Below are 22,480 nucleotides of genomic sequence, written 5' to 3'. Positions count from 1 at the left end.
CAAGATGGCTGAATTCAAGATGGCCGAATTTTTGTTTGGTCCATAACTTCTGACCTGGTGGATGGATTTGTCCCAGATTTGGTGTGTGAATGCTCTAGGGTAGGTTCATGAACTGATTCGAGTTTGGAGGTCAACACTTTCAAGATGGCTGAATTCAAGATGGCCGAATTATTGTTTGGCCCATAACTACTGACCGGTTGGATGGATTTGTGCCAGATTTTGTGTGTGAATGCTCTAGGGTAGGTTCATGAACTGATTCGAGTTTGGAAGACAACACTTTCAAAATGGCGGAATTTTCATTTGGCCCATAACTTCTGACTGGGTGGATTGATTTGCCCGGTAACACCTTATTTTAATGGTTCACCATTTCAGTGAATCTACCATATTAGGTACAGTGTAATAACCAATGTAACAATATTTAATACCATTTAATACTAGTGTAATACCAGTGTAACAATATGCAATATCAGGTACAGTGTAGTAAAGAGTGTAACAGTATGCAATACCATGTAATATAGTGTAATACCAGTGTAACAATATGCAATACCATGTAATACCACTTACGCACAAACACATGATGTAAGTAAAAAAATTACATTGTATTAAATATTGTTACACTGGTTATTACACTGTACCTAATGTGGTATATCCACTGAACCATTAAAACAGTATTACCATTTGCCCCATTTTTTGCTTCATTTTCACAATAGTCGTTTGGTTTTAAGCCTATGCGCGTCATGTCACGTCTGTATATACGTTTACGAAATGGTGGACGGGAGTGGTAGGAATGATGGGGGACTGGAAGCGTCGCGTTTCGGGGATATACCTTAAGCAGTCGAAGGCGACTGCACAGGCAGTCTAGTTAGCTATATGCAAAACTTCTAAAGGCCTGGTAGGCCTATGTTTTAATAATTTATGCAACAAAAACTCAAGTGAAGTGTGAGTGAAGTGTGTCCGTGTGTGTGTGTGTGTGTGTGTGTGTGTGTGTGTGTGTGTGTGTGTGTGTGTGTGTGTGTGTGTATGTGTGTGTGTGTGTGCGCGCGTGTGTTAGCTTTTATTGCTCACCTACATTGTTTCCAGTAGAGCAGAGATACTTGATTTCGAATGAAGGAGATTATGGACTATCGTTAATGTAACAATTTTACAATATGTTGTAATGCGCCTGCGCCTGTCGTATGTGATTCTCCTGCATTCCAGAATGATATACTGCAGGCTACCTATTTTCAGCTCTAGAGGGCGCTGGAGTGTCATGATTTGTCCATCTGCTCTTTTAGGCGCATGCATGCTGCCTGAATACTCACTAACCAAGTCTTCTCAATGTTGCTTTCATCTCCTGATTATAGGCCTACTGCGGGTATACTTCACTGCCTTATTTTCACAGGAATTAATTCTGCATTCATGACATCACACATGTGCAGGGTAGCCATATTTGATGAGAATGGTGCAGAGGACAGTGTGTGCACTCATACACCTCAGTGGCAACTGTGGCAGTCATAGTTGTGTGTGGATTAGTCATAGTTACCTTCTTTCTTTGTCACATCCCTCAAGGACAAGAGGGAGGTGCTACAGGGGCTCTAGACCCTGCTCTTTTGCTCTTCGATGTCCAAAGTAGTCTGTTTTGGAGGTTTTAATTTAAAATTATTTTGGAGGTTGGAATCCAGAAGAATAATAGTGCCTGACAAAAGTGGTAGAACGTGGTGTGAGACTGTGTGGGCTCCTGCCCAGTGTGCCGACTACTCTCACACTTTTTATAGTGTTTTTAAAATAAAATTGCAAGGACCAAACCTATGTATGGTCTACCAGGATGTAATTTGGAAAAGAAATTGTAAATACAGTTAAAGTGTTTTTGTGGAATTTTCTTTTACATGCACCCATTGAAAACTTGAGCCCCTGTCTCTTCCAAGGTTGTTATGCCCTGCCATCCCTTCACCAGTGGCTCTCAACCTTTTTTTCTGGCCGGAAGTCCATGCTGAATTCACATTAATGTAAATGAGCCCTCCTTCTTTTTTTTCATTTCGTTGGGTGTATAGAGCACTGTGTGCTCTGGAGTGTTGTGTGACAATGGGAAAAAGTGGGTGCTTTCAGGACAGAGTTTTGAAATGGCGAACTTAGTTTAATCAACCTGTTAAGACACAGCGTTATAAATGTGATTTTATCATCCAAAACCAACCCAGTCGTTTGGAGTTTTTGTTCAGCTATGAATTCAGCCGGAAACATACACTAAAACAGGGATGTCAAACTCAGGCCCGGGGGCAAATTTGGCCTGCTGAGTCATTTTATTTGGTCTGCAAGAACATTTCACATGTTTGTTGGCCTATACTATACCATGGATAATATGACTGAAACACAAAATATTGTGCCTCACAGGAGTGATGGGTGGGCCCAGGCCAGTGTATTCTACTGTCCTGAGTGCATCAAGATATCTCCCCCTCATATAGGCTACTACAACAAACTATGAGACGAAGGAGTGTTTGTGAAATCTGCCTTTACAGTATATAGTAAAGTATTTTAAGTATGCTTGCGTTGCCTGCACAATTTCTGTCCATTCTTTTAAAAATTATTGAGTTTGGCCTACAACTTCACCCGTGGTTTTGATTTTGGCCCTCTCTGAATTCGTGAAGAGAGTAACAAGTTTTGCATATTATAGGCAAATAATGTTCCATTTCCTAAGCAAAGCGCTTGAAAAGCCATCAGATAAATATGAGGTGGTGTTTTTTTATTTGTCTTATCTGTTTGAATGGAAACATCTGGTGACGAGGACAGGATGTGATGAAAAAAAAACTATTGGTTTTTTTTTATCTTTATGTATCATTATCTTTATTAATTTGACATTGATATGCTTTTGACGTCCATAACAAACCTTGACAACTGTAATCATTGGCATTCCAAAGAGAAACAAGGAAAGAAAAAAAGTGATTGATGTTGTTTGAGAATTTCAAGCAAATACATTTTATCATACAATACACCCACCAACAAGCTGTTTAAAACATCTATTGTACAAATGCCTTCTGGTGGCCACCTTCACATTCCTCAAACATGGAAAAGCCAAGTTCACACAATCATCATCATCATCATCATCATCATCATCATTATCATTATTATAGGCTACAGTAGTGCTCCCAAGATCATCATCATTATTATTTTGAAACTTTATTATCAGCCTTTTAGGCCGTAGGGTGACAGCCCTTTTCGTTCAACCTCGCTCCACAGCTTCCGAACAGCAGGTCCCTTAGAACAGGGGTCCCCAACCTTTTTGGCACCAGGGACCGGTTTGAGTCCCATTTTTTTTTCGCGGACCGGTAGTCACGCGTTATAATAATAATAATAATAATAATAAATATTATTATTATCACACTATTATTATTATTAGGCCTATTAGTTATCATTGTTATTATTAATAGGCCTAATAATAATAGTATCAATAGTATCAATAGGGTCTAAAAATAAGGCCTAATCCTTTTCCTTCATTCCATTCAAAATGTGTAACATTTAGTATTTGACTATTAAACTGACAATTACCCCACTAATTTGTGGAGCCATTCTTGGTCATAGAGCTAGTGGTGCAAGGGAGATCACCCAAAACTAGGCTACTACATACTGCTACTATTTTTCACCATGCGAGAATAGGCCCTATGCGTTCTCTGCTCTGGCCATGTTCATTTTCATTGAGGGCATTTTGCGCAGTGAAATTCAGGGCTATTTATGACTGGGTTATAGGTCTCCTGGTTAAGTGGCGCTTCTATTAATTCAAGGTCAACCGTTTCCAACAAGCAGTCGTCATTGTTTTCTCGAACACACGACACGGGGAATAGTTGGATGCTGGAGATGATACCGCTGAAGTTTGCCACTAGCAGCTCGTGCCCTCGCGTCGCGTTTGTGTGGACTGCTGCATAACCAGCGTTTGATTCTACCGCGGTTCGAGTGCCTGTGGTTTTATGTGCAATATTTTTAAAACGGCAAAAGGTTGCATGTCATCGCTTGATTTTCTGCTAACGCTGACTTTCAGGAGCTCCTGAAAAAAAGTGTTGGTCATTATTAGTTGCAACCACAAAACATGTCTCGCAACGCAATTACGTTCGTAACACAGCGTTGTTGTCACAAAACTGAAATACAATAGCAACAAATGAAGTGGATTTCTAAAATAGCTCCCAAAAGTTTGCTTCGCAACGTTCAAAAGCCTTAAAAAGAAAGAGCCGCCCGGAGAAGACAGCCAACACTCCAAAACGGCCACCATCCACTTTGCATTGCAGCATTGAAATGTAAAGTGGGCGCGGCCTCGGAGCATGCGTCTGGCGCATTTGACATTCAACTGATTGGACGGCACAAAGAAAAGTTTGCTTGTTATTGAAAATTAAAATAGCCTACTTGTGCTACGTCTAGGCTAATGCAAATATTAATATGGCGATACTAAAAGTTATATTTGAGATAAGTTCTGCACTGCAGTTCATAACAAAGGCATGTCTTCTGGATTTAAAAAAAAAAAAAAAAAAAAATCATGTCGTGCGACCCGGTACCAAATAGTCCGCGGACCGGCACCAGTCCGCGACCAGGTGGTTGGGGACCGCTGCCTTAGATGATGAAACGACCAAAGCTATGTTCAACTTACCGTGAAATGTCCGCTTCATGTAATCGTGCACGTAATTAAAACGGTGACATTTTAGTAAGAAATCTTACCCTCTGTAGGGAATGACGATTTTTACGTCACTGGACACCATGTGACCGTTTTAAACCAATCACGTAGCCGATTTGCGGCGAAAAAGTGGCAAGCCGTTTGAAAAACTGAAAATAATGACAAGCCGTCTGTCTGACCTACCTATAAGAATCTCCCAAAATACCCTTTTGAAGAGGGTATATAATAACAATTATCAAAAATAATACTCGTGCCTACATTTCTGGATTGGGACAAATTCTAAATAAATAATAAATAATGCTTTATTTACTGAACAAAGCATAATTATGCTATTGACATTTCATACTGTGGATTTGAGCAATTAATGGAAACAATTGCAATAAGTAGGCTATAGATAACCCAGGCTATTGATAACCCTCTAAGTGATTGTAACTCCAAACAGTGCTTTGTTTATAGCACCAACAACTATTGTGCAAGTGGATGATAAGGTTACCTTTTCATGTTCACATATAATAACAATTATCAAAAATAATACTCGTGCATATATCTCTGGATTGGGATAAGTTCTAAATAAATCATAAACAGTGCTTTATTTACAGCACAAGGCACAATTTTGCAATTGACATTTCATACTGTGGTTTTAGCAATTAATGGAAACAATTACAATAAGTAGGCTATAGATAACCCAGGCTATTGATAACCCTCTAAGTGATTGTAACAGTGCTTTGTTTATAGCACCAACAACTATTATGCAAGTGGATGATAAGGTTACCTTTTCATATTCACATTAATAAATGGAAATAATCTAATGATCAATGATAAGGACCATTCAGGTATTAATGTATTCATTTATTCACTAATAACTATACAACAAATAAAAAAATCAAAACAAGTGGCATACACATGAACCGGCATTTTCATGAACTGTGTGAAAGCATCCAGGTACACATCTTTTGCGCATGCCACAGCAAATGACTTCAGTGAGATTGAAGTTTACTGCAGTTGGGGGCCATGGGCATGACATGCCAGGACTGTGACTAAGCAGCCTCTTCAAAAGCAAAGCTGCTGTGTAAAGTGTCCGTGTCTCCTCTGCTGTGGTTGGTTGCTTTGACTTCCTCCTTTCTGTGTCGCTGTCTGTCTGGCTCATTTCGCTGGACTGAGTCGTCTCCGCACCTGATGGTAACAAGTCCAAGACTGCATTCGTCGACAAGTTCTCAGCAAAAACCAGTTCAGATGTGTTGCGTTTGGCGGGGGTGTGGAACACTAGCTGAGGAAAATCACGACTGAGCCTCTTCTTCAATATATCCTGCCTGTAAACACAAATCAACAAAAAAAGAGGCATATCAGTACAAGCATAGTGGGGCTTCATGTAGTCGCTGATATGCAATAGCCACCCTCACACATTAACTCGGAGTGAATAAATAATATTGGTGGAGTTTACTTGCTATGCAACAGATATAATACCAAGTATTCCCAAGGGAAGCACATACTGTAACGAACATCACACTATCAAGAATACTGCCATCCTCCTTATTTCAAAATATTACAAGTACAGTATGTGCAGATGACAAGCAGAGTGTTAGAGAATAATTTCAGTCAATTTCAACATGCAGTTGTAATGCTCACACTACCCTGGACGTGTCAGTACTAGAGATTTTTTTTCTTCTTCTTCAGCCTTTTCCGAGATTCTGGTCATTGTAATGAGGGCAGCGCTTTGTTTACATTTCAAAAAACATTTTTATTTATTCCCAAAAACATCCAAAAGGTTATACAACATCAGCCGACAACTAGCAAACAGCGACACCCTTTAAATATTTGGAGTAGGCCTATGTTGTAAACAATGTAAACAAATGCTGCCCCCATTAGAATAGCTCATATCTCGGAAAGGGCTGAGCCGAAAAATGTGCCATCACCAGGTACTGACAAGTTAAGGGTATGAGCAATACAACAGCATATTGAAATTGACTGAAGTGGTCCTTTAAGTCACATGCGTGAACTTTCCCTTGGATTTGACAAATTCGTAATACACTGACTTGCAATTACCTGTAGGTTGAAGCATCAACACCTTCACTTGACTGCACAAGGGCAATAAAGGCCTTCCTCAGTTGGCTCATCCTCAGCACCTCTTGGTTGATCAGTAGCCTTTAGCGGATTACCCTCTCGCAGAATAACTTGTAGCTCAGATCAAATGTTGGCCCAATCCTTACAAAAATATAGAAGAAGATGTGTGTTGTGAGAGCTTTCTTTGTGAGATCCATGTTGTGAGAACAAACTGTCTCAATCATAGGACACACATTGTACTGTGTTTCTATATAAAATTAAGATTGACTTACTGTTCTTTCTCTGCTCTGACAGGCTCACTCAAAAACCTTGTGTACTCTCTGTAGCAACTTCTGTGGTACTGCACCTCCAGAGCCACACAGTCTCTGTCCTTGATGTGAATGAGGATGCTCTTGGCTTCCTTTACTTCAGCTGCTTCCTGCAACTTGCCTTGTACAAAAGAAAAGAAAAAAGAATGAATAAATAGACAGGCAAACAATTAGACATTTTTCCTGGTGGAGTGGTATTGTAAAAAAAAAAAATGGCGATGGGTGTTGCACCCCCCAAAAAAGCATTCCGTAGCCTCTTACTGCAGTGCAGATGGGGTTGCCAGCGGGCTTATTCACTATTTGCTGAAAACTACATCATAACAACATTGCTATGACAGTGCAGAGTAACAGATTAAGACATACATATTAACATTTTGGTGACAGTAAGGTTATAACATAGGTGCTGTGCTAAGGGGTTAAGCACACAGATGTACAGCACAGCCAGGACACACCTCTTGAGCCTGGTCACTGAGGCTGCCCAGGGACAGAAGCGGAAAAATCCCAAGTGTACAAGTGAGAGAGGGGGGCAGTGGGGGGTAGGGGAATGGCACGGGGGATGGGATGGCAGAAGCAGTGTCTTAACCAGACAGGCCATCAGGCTGAGGAGCCACATTTCTGAACAGATATTCAGAGTCATATCAACATCAGGCATGCTTTGACATCCATATAAACATACCCTATCCTATTTAAGACAAAGTGTGATTCATTTAAACATCTAAAACCTAAAACACTGTGGGTACTATTAGGCATGGGAATGTTTTGCAGGCTATTGGAATGTAATTTCACACCCACACACATAACACATTATGCCAATTCACACGTGCATTCATATTAGAATTAGACAAAAAAAACAATGATTGTGCAGCAGTGTGGGCTAGATAGTCAGTCAACTTCTACTAACATCTGTGTGTGTGTGTGTGTGTGTGTGTGTGTGTGTGTGTGTGTGTGTGTGTGTGTAGTGTGTGTGTGTGTGTGTGTGTGTGTGTGTGTGTGATTTGGGGGATGGGATGCATTCGCATAGACTGTGTGGTGGGGGTGAGAGTAATCTTACCTGCGGTTAAAGTCTGTGTTTTCGTTCTCTTTGACGTCTGCCACTCGCGACGATAAATTTGCTGTCTTTCTTGCAAATCATGCAGACAGCAGGAAGAACGGGGCCAGAGCTCGTGATGGCCAAGCTTGATCTGGATCGCAGTTTCCTGGTCGGAGTGGTGGTCACAGCCGATAAAGCGGAGGTAGCCTGGCTAGTTCGGGGGTCTTGTTGGCCATCTCCCCTCTCTGCCTCTCGCAAGACACGCCGTGTGACTCGTTCAATTTCCCGCTTGTCAATAAACCTCCGGTAGCATGTGGGATGGAGAGCCGCATCCTCGGGAATTTCGTCAAACTCCAACTCAATACATTGCTTAAAATGTTCTGCTACGTCTCTGCACTCACCCTTCAATTCTAGCCACTGCCGAAAATGTCGATATGTATTCCACCATATGTTGGTGAAATTCTGTGTTTCTTCATGTTTGACCGAAGATATATGCATGTAACACAACTTGCGTTTCGAAGATATCTTTTTTGTACATTTTCGGTCGAGATTTCGTCTTCCTCGGTACTAGATGATCGACCAGCTCCTTCGGTAGCCATGCTACTTCCGTTTACTCCTCATCTCAGCTGACATAGCAGTTAGCTGATTCGTTCCTTCTGATGACGCTTCAACCGTGGCACCTCTCGAGGCGAAAAGTATTATTACGCCGGCCGAATATCTACATACGCCTCGGAGACAGTAGTTCGTCATTACACGTTGCGAATTTGAATAGCCTTGCAGTGCGGACTATTCCGAACAGAGGTTTTAAATCCTCTATATAAGTCTTTCTTTTTTATGAACTGAATGTCTGTTTGTTCGGAGGCTGTGGAGCGAAGTTCGGTTTCTGAAGCACTTTTCGAGGGTCACCTTCCGGCCTATTTCCTGCATTGTATAATGTTGGCAAAGGTGAAAAAAGAAAATGAATGAAGTAAATATCGCAATGCATCGCAATAATATACAGTACAGGCCAAAAGTGTGGACTCACCTTCTCAATTAATTAATTATCTTTATTTTTGTGGCTTTTTACAGAACTTAGTACACTTTCAGGGAGGGCATCAAAACTGTGAATGAACACATGTATAATTTCGTGCGTAGCAAAAAAAAAAATGTAAAAAATAAAAACAATTACTAAAAAAATATCAAAAAATGCCAAACAGTGACGTCAACAGCAAAGCTGAGGGCCTCACATGTTTCAAGAAGCTTATTTTTCTGTCTATTTTCCAGTAACAATACCCAGTCAGTCAAGTCAATTTTAATTGATACAAGCAATACAAGAGAGATGTTCTTGATCTGATAATGGGTCACTTGGTCAGCATAGCTGGTTATCTGTGTAACAGTGATACAAAAAGTAAAAGTAAAACTGAAAAACCCTGCCACAGATTCCCTCCAACACCTGACCTCTCCAAGTATTGGCTAATATCAAATCAAGAAAATGTCTGTAAAATGCTTGTATTGGCAAGTGTTTTAAACTAGGTTTTAGGTCTAAAATTTCTAGTTCTACAATTCTAGTGAGTTATTGGAGGATTTTAATGTTCAATTAGGATTGACATGACTGACTGGGCATTTTTATTTGAAAATAGACAACAATAAGCTTATTAAAATGTGTGGGGCCATCAGTTGTGCCGTTTTGACGTCAGGTGGATAGACAGCTGACATTGCTTTTGGACAACTGCTAGAATTATATTTTTTGGTAAGCACGTAATTCTCTATGTGTTCAAGCACAGTTTTGATGCCCTGCATGAAAATACACAATGAAAATCCACGAAAATAAAGAGGGTGCATAAATGAGAAGGTGAGTCCACATTTTTGGCCTGTACTTTATCGCAATGCATGTGGGGGTATCGCATCGTGGCATGTGTATCGTGATGCGCATCAAATCGTGAACCCCTTGCCAATACCCACCCCTACGTAAACTTGTAAAGATAAAAGATGTTTAACAAACATAAAGCAAACACATTTTTACTATATCTACAGTTACTTCCGCCTCCCTCATTAAAGCCATGAACCAAAACAGATATTATATTACCAAAATATAGAAATGCCTTCTAGTCAGATCCCACTGCCCTGTAAAGCCAAGCTCGCCGTAGGGAAACACAGAACATCATCATCATCATCATCATCATCATCATCATCATCTTCATCATCACCATCATTATCATCATCGTCCTCATCATCATTGTTGCCTTAGCCCCTTGCCATCTCTAGTATCTTGTAATCTAATAATCTTAGATTGTAGATCTAGTAATCTTTTTGTCTCTCTCATCATCCTCAACTTCCTCTTCCTCCTCATACACCATCATCACCTCTTCTCTGCAGCTCTATACTCTCAGGGGTTGTGGCGTGTGTACAGCCTGGTGTGTGTGTGGTGTGTGTTGTGCCCCGTGCTCTGCAGAGCCTGACGACCACCAGGGCCGTGACCATCAGTAGCAGCACACAGGCCATGAGGGAGGCGTGCAGCCAGTAGGCCCAGTCGAGGCCAGAGGAACCCAGAAACACCAGGTGGAAACTTCTAGAGGCGCACGCTAGATCTCTTGCTGCCATGTCCCTGTACAGACACCTGAATATGCCGCTGTCCTCTGCTGACAGGTTGGATATGATGAGAGAGAGGAGAGAGTGTAGTGATCCACAGGCTGTGGAGCCACCTTATTCCTTAAAGGCTCAGGCAACAACACCAAACTGTCAGACTGTAGAATCTCCAGTTCCTGATCTGGTTCTCTCTGATAGTACCAGTGAAGCTCAGGGAAGCCATCTTGTTCGGAGCAGACCAGCGAGGTGTTATCGCCCTGCAAGAACATCACAAACACGGGCTCCAGAGCCGCACACACGCGGAGCTCATACCTACTGCCACGCTCCACTGTACATTCATACTCGCCAGAATGAGTAGTCGAGGTTCGCCAATGCACCCTCCCTCTGTACCCAGGTGTCATAAGACAGGTGAGGTTTACTCTCTGTCCTGGCAGGGCATGTTGTAGTAATATTGGAACACTAGGTGTATACTTATAGCCCATAGCCCCTGAGAATTCGTGTCTAAGAGTTTGTATGCCAATGGTCTGCATAGTCAGGCACTCTCTGCTCTTACCAATCTTGATGACAATCTGGTAGTCTCCTTCATCCTCTGGAGTGACGTTAAAGAACTGAATGGTAGAACCATTGAGGACAACTTTCACTCCGTTGTGTGAGTCTCCGGGGAAGACCTGTGTGTAGCAGTTCATTTGATTGCGATTCCTGACGCTGATTTTGTAGATCTCCACTGTGTCTTTCTGACTTGGATCGAAGTCTGGCAAGTGGAGCTTACCTGAGATGCCTCCATTGAGTTCCACAAGGTCCTCAGGAATTTCGGTTGGGCACACTGTGAGCTGGAAGGTGTGGGAACTTGCAAGCTTCCCGTCACACCATCTATCAATGTTGTACAGTCCTTCATCTGATGACGACAGATTTTGGAGCCAGAACTCAGACCAGTCACCTGATGTATAGAGTGCTACTCTGCCTGATTCAGCAAAGGGCTGACTCCCACTCACGGTGGCATTCAGCAGGAGGTATGAGGACTCTCCTGAGATCTTGTACAGTAGATGCGTCTCACAGTCCTCCTTGGCTGGAGGAAGACAGATCTCCACATCTCCACCTGGGAGTCCATACACAGGCGTGGGCTCCTCCTGATCGGGCTGAGCACAGCTGATCTGGACCCCTAAAACCAGCACCAGAGTCAGAACCAGAGTGGTTCCTCGGAGCTGAGCCAACACAGCCGACGCTGACAAGGACATCTTGTGTGTCATCCTTATGACCAACTTTGGGTCTAGAGTAACATCTTAAGAAGAGAGTTTGCCTGTCTCTGTGTATCCTGTGTCATAAGACGCCTTCAATATATGTGGTTTAAGGTGACACCTGCGTGTTGATTAAAATGATAAGGATGGGGTTTTTTGGAGTGTTAACTATAAAACAGCAGCTGGGGTTAAAGCTGTATCAGCACAAACACACACACAGACACACGCGAGCATGCACACGCATGCGCGCGCGCGCGCGCACACACACACACACACACACACACACACAAATGTACACACACACACTAGCTTTTTCACCCAGACTGTTTCCAGTGGAGTAGAAATACTTTGAATGAAGGAGATTAAGGACTAACCTGTTGGCGCAGCCATTTCCCTTTACCTAAACTTTGTAAATAATGCTCCTGGAGGAAACATGACACGCTCACATATTGGAGACCGGAAAGAGAATGGGTTTATTTCGTTCACACATTTTATAGGGAACGCCGCGTAATGCGCAGTGACGTAGGTTGACATGAGATCACACACCTTAACACCCCCACTTGATCTCAAGCCCTTTCAGATAGGCCTACTGAAATAAAAAAAACAAAACAAAAACAANAAAAACATAAAATGTAAAACAGCAACAAAAATAGCAGAAAATAGCCAAAATAAATCAGTAAACAAAAACTAATATACAAACATATTATTGGCCTATTCCTTTTCCTTATGAATGAAATTCATACCTTCAGCCACCAAACATAAATTTCACAAATGTTTTCATTTTGAACGGTGTCATTGGCTTAGTCATGGCGTCTGCCACCATACTCACAGTGGGACAGTATTCAATCACAATTTTTCCATCAGCTTCACGGACAAAATGGTACCGGATGTCAATATGTTTACATCTTTGGCGACAAACCGGGTCCTTTGACAAGGCGATTGTTCCCTGATTATCCTCAAATATTTTCACTGGTGCATATTGACCATCTTTCTCAATTCCATTCATCAATTGTATAAGATACAAACTCTCTTGCGTGGTCGCAGCCAACGCCATGTATTCTGCTTCGCAAGTAGACAAAGCAACTGTAGCCTGCTTTTTAGATTTCCATGAAATCAGTGGACCTTCATCAGTTAGGCTAAAGCAATAGCCTGTTGTGCTTCTCCTATCATTCAAATCTGCAGCCCAATCAGAATCACTATATGCTACAAGTTTCAGGCTTGTCTCACTTTTCTTGTAACATAATTCACGATCCAGTGTACCTTTCAGGTACCTCATCACATGTTTTGCAGTCAACCAATGTTGTTCATTTGGCTCAGACAAATGTTGTGACAACTTACTCACAACCCAGCTTAAATCAGGTCTTGTACATGTCATTATGTAAATCAGACCTACAACTTCACGGTATGTTTTGACATCAACAGGATCAGCATCACTGTCATGTTCAATTTTCTGTTCACAGGGGGTTGACCTTGGTTTACACTGTGGCATCCCAAATCGCGTGAGTACCTTTGATATGTACCTTGTCTGATTCATTTTCACCATTCCATCTTTCTGTTTGAAATCAATTCCTAAGAAATGTCTCAATTTTCCTAGATCCTTCATGTTCAATTTCATAGCGAGTGTTTTCTTCACATCATTCAGTAATTCATCATTACTGGCGGCAATGAGTAATTCATCTACCCAAATGACCAGTATTGCTCTCTCTTTTTCAGCTTGTTTGGTATACACACAGTGGTCGGCAGGATTTTGCACAAATTCATTTTCAGTCAAGCAATCACTAAGCATTTTGTTCCAGTTCCTACCGGATTGTTTCAAACCATATAATGACTTGTTAAGTTTACAGACCAATTTTTCACTTGTGTCAGATTTCACTTCAAATCCCTCTGGTTGTTCCATGTACACGTCACAATCTATAGGCGCATGCAGGTATGCGGTCTTGACATCCATCTGATGCAATTCAAGATCATATTGTGCGGCCATTTGCATCAGGATCCTAACTGACGTTAAGTTGGCGGTAGGAGAAAATGTTTCCTTGTAGTCTATACCCATCACCTGATTGTAACCCTTGGCTACATACCTGGCCTTATAGGTTTCTGACTGATCTGCATTAGACTTAATGGCATAAACCCATCTGCCCCCCACTTCATGTTTACCCTCTGGTAGGGTGGTCAGGGTGAATGTATCATTTTCCTTTAATGACTCAATTTCCTCCTGCATGGCTTTAGCCCAAACCTCAGCCTTTGGTGAACTCATAGCCTCCTTGAATGTTTGTGGCACATCACACATCCTGTAACAAAAATTACACTGATTGACACCTGATCATTTGACTGAGTATCCGTGACGTACTCTGAGAGATACTGTGGTGCTCTCCTATCTCTCCTAGGGTAACGTGTCTCAGCCTCTTCTATTTGGATCTCTTCAGGAGTATTTACACTATCAGAAGTTCCCTGGGAATCTTCTGAACTCTCTGCCTCCTGCCTAGTCGCATCATCCGCACTGGCCATGGGTGACGCGTATCTTCTCTGAGTAAAATCATTCGTCTCTGTGTCTGTCTGGGTTTCTTTCTCTATGCCACTCTTTGTAATGAACTTCACCAATCGATGTTTGAAAACTTTCCGTGTGTTGGGATAGTAGACTAGATATGAGGGGCTATTCTTGTCATAACCTACAAACACTCCCTTTTCACATCTCGAGTCTAATTTCTTCTTGTCATGTTTGTATGCATAGCACACTGATCCAAATAGTCTCATCCGAGATAAATTTGGTTTCTTCCCTGTAAGCACACACTCAAAAAGGATGTGTTAAAAACAACACATTTTTAACACATCTGTGTGTTCGGATAAGGACAACACATGTTGTGTTAATAAATGTGTTAAACACCTTAACACAGTGACTGTGTTGAAATATTCAACGCAGTGCTGTGTTAAATATAACACAGATAGTGTTATTTATGTTCACTCTATTTTATTGAAATATTTAGTTTAAATAAGTTTAGTCATTATTTCAATATGTATTATTCATTTATTATTTAACTTTGTTTTAAAATGTTTTCTGTATTTTTATTTGAAACCAGTCAAACCAGTACAAGATGTTATTTCTCACAAATATTTTATTCATCATTTTCAAAAATATAATTTTAGATGTAAAATGGAATGCATTTCAAGAAATTATATACATCACATTACAGTCATTACATTACATAGGCCTACATTATACATTACAGTCATACAACTTTATCATGAATGTTTCTACAGAATTTTGTACCTCGGGTTTACAAATATACAATCTCCTCTCTCATTCAAATGTAATGGCAATATTCAACCAATCTGATATTCTTGACCAAACATAAAAACTGATCGGGAAACATTAATTCGACTGCATAATGTTACATAGGCCTACACATTACAGTCAAACAACTTTATCATGAATGTTTCTACAGAATTTTGTACCTCGGGTTTACAAATATACAATTTTTGAAGTAGATTAAGGTCATTGGTTTAACATCTTTTAAATCTTTTATATTAACTATCTTAAAGTCTTGTGTTCTTTGCAATTGAAATGCATGTAAATGGGAGAGAAAAAAACACTTGAACAAGTAATCGTACAAAAAAGGTAACACATTGTTTGTCAAAATTTAGAAAAATGTGCATAACTTCCCCAAACACAAGTTCTCCTCTCTCATTCAAATGTAATGGCAATATACAACCAGTCTGATATTCTTGGCCAACATACAAACTGATCAGGAAACATTAATTTGACTGCATAATGTAACATCTTCATTAATACCTTCAAAATGTTTAAGCAAGGTCCTGTGTTCTTCTATAACCTTTATAACTCTAAACTCACTTAATTACTTTCATGTCACGGAGGGTATTTGTGGTGATATAATGTGGTGATATAATGCTAACTAAAGGATTAGCTATACTTCCATTCTTCATAGGAGATTTCATAGATGAAGACAATGGTCACTGGAAGTTGTTTCTTTTGTTGAGAGAGATCTGTGACATTATCTTTGCTCCAGTTGTAACTAAAGGATTAGCTATACTGTTGAAGAAGCTGATAATGGATCATCACAGTTCATTTAAACTACTTTATCCAGACAGGCCTTTGATTCCAAAGCATCATTTTATGACCCATTACTGGCGTATGATGATTTATTTTGGCCCCTTATCGAAACTGTGGTGTATGCGTTTCGAAGGAAAACATGAACCATTAAAACGGCAGGTGCACGTTTCTGCAACTTCATTAATATTTCTAAAACACTGTCATTTAAACATGAAACACAGCAAATGGTCAATAAAACACATGATGACACTGAAATGGACCTTTCACAAGAAAGCTACAATTATATAATGGCATCAGAGCACAATGTAGTTGAAAGGTCCAGTGCTGTGTCATAGAAAAAGTTATGTGTGTCGCTATCATTATCACCCTGAAAGTAATCGTACAAGGCCGGTTTTGACTATGGCATTACATGTCACGGAGGGTATTTGTGGTGATATAATGCACGATGTCTTAGAGGGCGTAGCCCGGCTTGAGCTAAAGCTGATGTTGAGACACTTCATCTATGATCAGAAACTATTCACGCAGGAGCAGTTGAACCTTAGAATGGCCGGTTTTGACTATGGCATTACTAATGGGAAAAAACAAGCCCAGTGCCATTGTGAATTTGAGAACGGGAGAGATACGCCAAACTGCAAGCCAAATGTGGTGCTTGCTTCTCTTCCTAGCATTCTTCATAGGAGATTTCATAGATGAAGACAATGGTCACTGGAAGTTGTATCTTTTGCTGAGAGAGATCTGTGACATTATCTTTGCTCCAGTTGTAACTAAAGGATTAGCTATACTGTTGAAGAAGCTGATAATGGATCATCACAGTTCATTTAAACTACTTTATCCAGACAGGCCTTTGATTCCAAAGCATCATTTTATGACCCATGACTGGCGTATGATGATTCATTTTGGCCCCTTATCGAAACTGTGGTGTATGCGTTTCGAAGGAAAACATGAACCATTAAAACGGCAGGTGCACGTTTTCTGCAACTTCATTAATATTTCTAAAACACTGTCATTTAAACATGAAACACAGCAAATTTTAAATTGGAAGCTGGGCAGTCCATTGACTGATGTGTTGACAGTATCTGACAGTTCTTCAGACATTCTTGCTTATCTTGAAGAACACAGTACCTTGCTTAAACATTTTAGAGGCATTAATGAAGATATTACATTATGCAGTCGAATTAATGTTTCCCGATCAGTTTGTATGTTGGTCAAGAATATCAGACTGGTTGTATATTGCCATTACATTTGAATGAGAGAGGAGAACTTGTGTTTTGAGAAGTCATGCACATTTTCCGTAATTGTGACAAACAATGTGTTACCTTTTTTTGTATGATTATTGGAACCATAAAACACATGATGACACTGAAATGGGCCTTTCACAAGAAAGCTACAATTATATAATGGCATCAGAGCACAATGTAGTTGAAAGGTCCAGTGCTATGTCATAGAAAAAGTTTTGTGTGTCGCTATCATATATCATACCCTGAAAGTAATCGTACAAGGCCGGTTTTGACTATGGCATTTCTAATGGGAAAAACAAGCCCAGTGCCATTGTGTATTTGAGAATGGGAGACATACGCCAAACTGCAAGCCAAATGTGGTGCTTGCTTCTCTTCCTACCATTCTTCATACGAGATTTCATAGATGAAGACAATGATCACTGGAAGTTGTTTCTTTTGTTGAGAGAGATCTGTGACATTATCTTTGCTCCAGTTGTAACTAAAGGATTAGCTATACTGTTCAAACAGCTGATTACCTTTTTTGTACGATTACTTGTACCATAAAACACATGATGACACTGAAATGAACCTTTCACAAGAAAGCTACAATTATATAATGGCATCAGAGCACAATGGAGTTGGAAAGTCCAGTGCTTTGTCATAGAAAAAGTTATGTGTGTCATTATCATCATCACCCTGAGGATGGTCTCTGTTAAGGTGCTTTGTATATGAATTGAAGTTGTGGTATGTTCGTTGGCATGATTTCTGACCACAAACAAGTGTGAAATTTTGTCCATCAGACAGTGCATGAACATTTCTAAGATGTCGCAAAAGTTTGTTGACATCTCTCAATTCACTATTACACTTAGGACACATTTACATATTTGTAGTTTTCAGTGGATGGCTTGGAGCTTTGACAGTAGCTCCATCACTTTGGCCCTCTTCCCACTAGAGAGGGGCACTTCGTAAACAGTCTCAAAGAAGTGAAACATAGACGTCATTGTGCATTGCAAATCCAAAACATTTTGAACAGTTTGTCCATTGCAAAAGTCAAACCATTGTCTTGGAGCGGGATGTCAACTTTGTCGTTCTCAGCGATGATGATGTATTGGGCAGTAGCATGGGCTTGACCGATACACACAAGGTGGGGATGACGATTTTCCAACAGGCGCTCAGGAGGACTGTCGTTCAGCAGGCCGGACATACTGGTTCCAATCTGGGGTGTGGGGGATTTGAGAGAATGAAACAAAGAAATAATTACACAAGTAAGCACACACACACACACACACGCAGGCGCGCACACAAACACAAACATAGCACACATACACCCCTTCTCTAACAAAAACCCTCAGTAAACCTCACCCCCTCACCCTTCCTTTTACAGCTGCCTTTCAGGCCCACCTCAATTCCACCCTCCAACACACACTCCACCACCACCATCACACTCCACCACACTCACACCCAAACACACTCCTCTCTGAAACACGACATGCCGGTGTCCTGTCGATATGAGCTATAGTGAGACAGAGTAAGGGAGATGGAGGTGAGAATAGAGGGACGCAAAGGAAACATACCTACCAGTTTCATGTCTAAGTCGAGGTGGCCCAGAGCTGACTTGACAATTCATTTTCCGCCTTTCCCTTTTCCTGCTGAAGTTGGAGGCAGCAACTGGATCAGTGTTTGAAAAGCAAGATGCTGCAACAACAAATACAACTCAATTAGATCCAGGGTTTCCGCTACATTCTTTTTACCGTGGCCGGGCCCCAGGGGGTCTCCTTGGTTGGCGGGGTCCTGGCATTGCGCCTTCAAGAAAATCCTGGGAGAAACCCTGAGATCATTAACTATAGTTAGTTCAAACACAGGGTGTCTCCATTAGATCATTAACTGAAGTTAGTTCTAACACAGTGTGTCTCCATTTTCAATTTCTAATTCAATTTCTACCATGTTCTAATACAATGTAAGATGCTTGAATTTACATATTATGGCAGAAAGAAGAATCCATGGCCACTGTAACAAACCATTTTGTCAGAAAACTCTTACCATCATTCTCAGGAACAGGTGGCACACAGTTTTGGCACAATGGTTGCTTCCCATTTCCGAATGAAGTTGTCAGCCTTTCCTGGAAACATCCTCCCAAATGCTGCGTCCAGCTGTAAAAATATTGATAAGAATTAGGATTTTATTCCTTCCTGGACACACCAGAAGTCATCTCGTAAACGGGGGAAAAAAAGAAAGAAATTCAAAGAAAGAAAATCAAAACAGTTGAAATTTGGTACTTTCTAAATTACATTTCAATGTTCAATACTTGGTTACCAAGCTCTTTGCCTTAGTCACTGGAATGCTGCATTTAACATTGAAGTTAATGTCAGTGGCATTGCATGGCAGTTATGGCCCAGATCTCCCTGATGCTTTGCTGCCAGCTGTGTTTTGTTTGTTGATCTGTTGACCCACACTTCCCTCTTGATTATACCCCAGACCACCATACCATGTTTTGGTGCTTTGGTGTTATGAGCATTCTAAATCATCAGACTGTACTTGGTCATACTGGTAAATACTGGTTAATTAATTAGTGAACATTCACAAAAAGATAGACAATGGGCAGCACAATTTCAATGAGACGCATAGTTGCAATACATATTCTGGCCACAGTCTTACACAGTGCACCTCTCAGTAACAAAAAAAAAAAAACATACACTTACAATCCCTTTCTCTCGATCAAATCGCTGACACCAATTTTCACGAGGAGCTTTCTTGATGTCAATGACAGCATCCCAGTAGCCTCGTAGTCTGCCAGGACACTTCGCCCTTTTCTCTGAAGTAGAGCTCTCAGATATTCAATGCCGCCAGGACCCTGTAAGTAGACATGCAAACAAGAAAACAAGCACACAAAACAAAAACTTCAGTATAATACTTCTTAATGAATAATTACTAGCAAACAAACTTCTATCTTGTCATGCTGAATGCGTTCATAATAAACTTCTAAAGTATCTTATCATGCTGGAATGTATTAATGCAAAATGTTTGTATTTATGAAGAGTGATTGTTAATCTCGCACATACCAGCTTCTAAGGCTAGTATCCTCCTGTTGCGAATATAGGTTATAATCGGACATAATTATGACTATTGTTTCTAATTATTTGGATCTTGCAGCCGGCGCACACAATGTCGCCTGGTGCACGTCCAATTGGCTATCAAGAAGAAAGAGACACGCAACCTGCTAATGCCGCAATATATTCCTCTCACTCCACATCTCCTGCTGTTTACAACAATATGCACACTTCTTTTGTCTTAATTTTCCCTTGTACTAATTATCAAAGCTCTTCTACGACTACGAACATTCCGACCACTGTCACCCTCCTAACGTCGAGTAGTGAGTCTGTAACACATTTCAAAGTGCTTCCATGCATGCTTCCCTCACCCTGCCGTTAGTGAACACTGAATAAAGCAGGAAAGCATTTCTCAAAAGCATAATTGCTAGTTGGTAGCAACTTGGGAAGTTGCCAATGGGAAATAATTGCATTGCAAACGGCGAAGAAGCTAACATAGTTAGCAACTATGGTTTCGAGAAATGTAACGGCTTGAACATTTTACCCCGCGTCTCATTCGGAAAAAAACACCTCCTCAATACATACATCTCACATGGAAACCATTGCTTTGTACTTTGCAAATTAATCAATGCATGTTTTTCTTAGAACACAGTTCCCAATATCCGAATTGTTAGGCAATCTCCCTCAGACAACGGCAGCGTGAGCAGTAGTATTACACCACGGCAAAAATACACATTTAAATATTGCCTCATTCAGCGATATATTATGAATTCATTAATACATACTACCATGACAAGTTACCGTTTGAATAGATAACGTGATCAAACTTATCGGATTGGCAAACTTTGTGAGGACTATACCAGTTACCTGACATTTTGAAGTACAGTAGCAATTCACATGCTGCACTCGTACTCAACTGCCTGTTAGCAAAATGGGAACCGATAGTTTGCTAGCAGTCGAGGAGCTAATTAGCTCTAGCACGACGGTGACGTTCTCGACATCTAGATTTCACTTGCCCGACAAGACTAGAAATAACATTAACATTCACGGCACAGTAGCCATATCACTTATATTACCGGATCTTGCCAGTGTAACCGAACCATTCGTGACCAAGCACCTACTTATTTGGACTCTAGGTTACTTGGTGTGCCCTCCCCTGTACATTGACAAAGGGAACTTAACTTATGATATTTGCTAGAAAGTTGACCGATGAACAGCCGTGGCTTCAGTAGCCTACGATAACAACAGTTTCTTAGTGCAAAGCCGCTAAGAATTAGGTAAAATAATATTTGAAGACATTAACTTACCTCAGCCGTAGCTAGCGGCCCTTGGCGGCAGCAAGTTGGGATGAACTACCGGCGGTATCTACCTTGGTGAATTGTCTGCTGCTGGAGGCGTCAACCGTATTTAGTAACGGCATTTGATAGAACGAAATGGGCTAGAGTGAGCGCGGACGTGATTAGAGTGATGTGATTGGACAGTATTTTAACACATTATGTGTTGACCAACATAATCAAGAATTTGACACAGATTTGCCACGAAATGACACAAATTGTGTTAAAAACGTGTTAACACAAAAAATGTGTCACTTTTTAACACATCATTTTGGAGAGTGAAGTAATATGGGGTTTGCTTTGTCCTGTTGCTAAAGCACCTGTTGCGTATTACTGCAGCAGTCATCACGGCATATGTCCAGAGCTCTTTGGGCAAGTTGCTCTCAATCAACATGCATCTCGCCATATCAAAAAGTGTACGCCAATTCCTCTCTGCCGTGCCATTTTGATGTGGCGAGTACGGTGCAGAGGTTTCGTGTCTAATGCTATTTTTTGACAGCAAAGACTGGAAATCCTGTCCTGTGTATTCCGTGCCATTATCCGATCGAATGCACTTCACTCTCCCATATGGGGATATATCAGCAAGAAACCGCTCTGTGGCCTTTGTGGTGTCACTCTTAGCTTTCAGGAAATACACAAACACTGTGCTAGAATAGTCGTCTGTAAAAGCTAAAGCATATTTGAATCCATCCTTTGCTACTGGGTCAACTGGACCAGCTAAATCTGTGTGAATTAGCTCAAGTGGTGCTTTTGCACGGCTATCAGGTTCTCTGTTCCTGCTTTGCACAAATTTACCCTTTGTGCAGGTTTCACAGCTCAATTTGGACTTATCAAATTTCCCCTTTATCTGCATTCCCTCTACCACATCTTGCAACTTGGAAACATCGTCATAATTGCAGTGGCCTAGAATTTCGTGCCAAGTCTGAATGTCATAACAACCATTGCAAAAATCACCATCATTACCTTCATTGCTCACAGTGTCCAAGT

The 22,480-nt window shown here is 40.8% G+C and overlaps 2 long non-coding RNA genes across 3 annotated transcripts; both read right to left on the bottom strand.

The window, feature by feature from the left end:
• Positions 1 to 5,479: 5,479 nt before the first annotated feature.
• On the bottom strand, positions 5,480 to 7,722 carry LOC134459977 (uncharacterized). Its single transcript, XR_010036927.1, has 3 exons — positions 6,964 to 7,722; positions 6,674 to 6,832; positions 5,480 to 5,940 (listed from the first exon to the last, which is right to left on the bottom strand). It is a non-coding gene; the product is annotated as an uncharacterized LOC134459977 (long non-coding RNA).
• Positions 7,723 to 17,213: 9,491 nt separating this feature from the next.
• LOC134459976 (uncharacterized) lies at positions 17,214 to 19,949 on the bottom strand. 2 transcript variants are annotated; one of them, XR_010036926.1, is made up of 4 exons: positions 19,812 to 19,949; positions 19,153 to 19,262; positions 18,691 to 18,807; positions 17,214 to 18,328 (listed from the first exon to the last, which is right to left on the bottom strand). It is a non-coding gene; the product is annotated as an uncharacterized LOC134459976 (long non-coding RNA). The 2 variants fall into 2 exon arrangements; XR_010036925.1 differs by having other exon boundaries at positions 17,214 to 18,807.
• Positions 19,950 to 22,480: the final 2,531 nt, after the last annotated feature.

Source organism: Engraulis encrasicolus, chromosome 12, assembly GCF_034702125.1.
Source record: "Engraulis encrasicolus isolate BLACKSEA-1 chromosome 12, IST_EnEncr_1.0, whole genome shotgun sequence".
Classification (NCBI taxonomy): Eukaryota; Metazoa; Chordata; class Actinopteri; order Clupeiformes; family Engraulidae; genus Engraulis; species Engraulis encrasicolus.
The sequence above is the reverse complement of the archived record's forward strand: the minus strand, read 5'-3'. Positions and strand labels throughout refer to the sequence as shown.